The following is a 1,488-nucleotide window of genomic DNA, read 5'->3' on the forward strand; positions in this document are numbered from 1 at the left end:
AGGGAAGTCGGGAGGGAGGAAGCGGTCCGTATGCACACATACGGACCAAAGAGCTACGCGGCCTTGTCGATGCTGGGGCCCCGGGTGAGGAGGAAGTGGGGGAAGAGAGGGGAGGAAGGGAGGGAGGAAGGGAGGGAGGAAAGAGATGTGTAGGAGGATAAAGGGTGAGGTCCTACCGGTATTTGTAGCAGGGAATCATCCATATCAACCTCTCCGTTTCCTCCTCTTTCTTCCTCTCCCTTTCCTCCTCCCTCCTCCTCCTCCTCGTCGCGTCTCCCTCCCAATCCCTCCTCTCCATCCTCATCCCTCCTTCCCCCCTCATCCCTCCTGCCCTCCTCATCCCTCTCCAAAGGCCTACACAGGACATCCCTCCCCCCTCTTCCTCCTTCCCCTCTCCCTCCATCAATCTCGCACCGACCTCCTCTCCTCCCTCCGCCGCTACCTTCCTCTCCTCAATCTGGCGTCTGCGCCCGGCGGCCAGGGAGGAAGGTAGGAAGGGGGAGAGAGAAAGAGAGGGGAGGAATAATTAACCTGATAAGTATATGAGTGGTGCATATTTCGATGCTTGGAGGGCAGGATGGACGTGCAGCGTTGACGAGTCGGAAAGAGGGAGGGAGAGATGGAGGGAGAGAGGGAGGGAGGGAGGAAGGGGGGGGCAGTAGATTGTCAGATATGGGCCAGCACGGTCTGGAATCCGACCTCCAGGGGGAAGAGGGATGGTGTCCAGGAAGAGGGTAGGGGAGTAGAGGAGGGCGACCGCCAACCACGCGACGGAGCTCGGTGGAAGTAACGGAGGAAACATCAGGGAGAGGACCCGGCACATACCTGGGCTCGACCTCCCTTTCCAACTCATCCCCCTCCCTCCCTCCCTCCCTCCTCCAGGGACATCCTCCTCCTCGGCCTCTACAACGTCGGGGAGGTAGCGGGGGAAAGGGAGGGAAAGCTGCGAGAAACGCTCTACCACATGGAGGAATCGATCAAGCAAGAGTGGAATACTTTGCTGGATCGCTTCGTCCTGACCCCTCACCTCATCCTTCCGTTCCCTGTCGAGGAGGAGGAAGAGGAGGAGGAAAAGGGAGGGAGGAAGGGCGGCCGATGGTTGAAGGAGCTGGTGGGAGAGGCACTGGAGAGTGGGAAGGGAAGGAGCCGGGAGATCCCCGAGCTTTTTGCCGAGATGGAGATGTCATTGATGAGGAGGGAGGGTGGGAGATTCGGGGTGGAGGAGAGCTTCACGAGGCAGAGCGTCTTCACAGGTACGCGGAGAGGGAAGCAGGGAGGACGAGGGAGAGGGACGAGGCGGGAGCAGGGCACAGAAAGGGAGAAAGGGGAAGAGAGAAGAGAAAAAAGGGGAATAGGGAGGAAGAGAGGAGGAGGAAGGCAGGTTCTGGAAGGCCGAAGGGAAGGAGAAGGATGTGAGGGCGAGGCGATGGGGCTGAATGTCTCCATCTGTACCTTCCAATCTCATCACTTCACACGTGCCCCCCCCCC

Source organism: Nannochloropsis gaditana, assembly GCF_000240725.1.
Source record: "Nannochloropsis gaditana CCMP526 unplaced genomic scaffold scaffold035, whole genome shotgun sequence".
Lineage (NCBI taxonomy): Eukaryota > Eustigmatophyceae > Eustigmatales > Monodopsidaceae > Microchloropsis > Microchloropsis gaditana.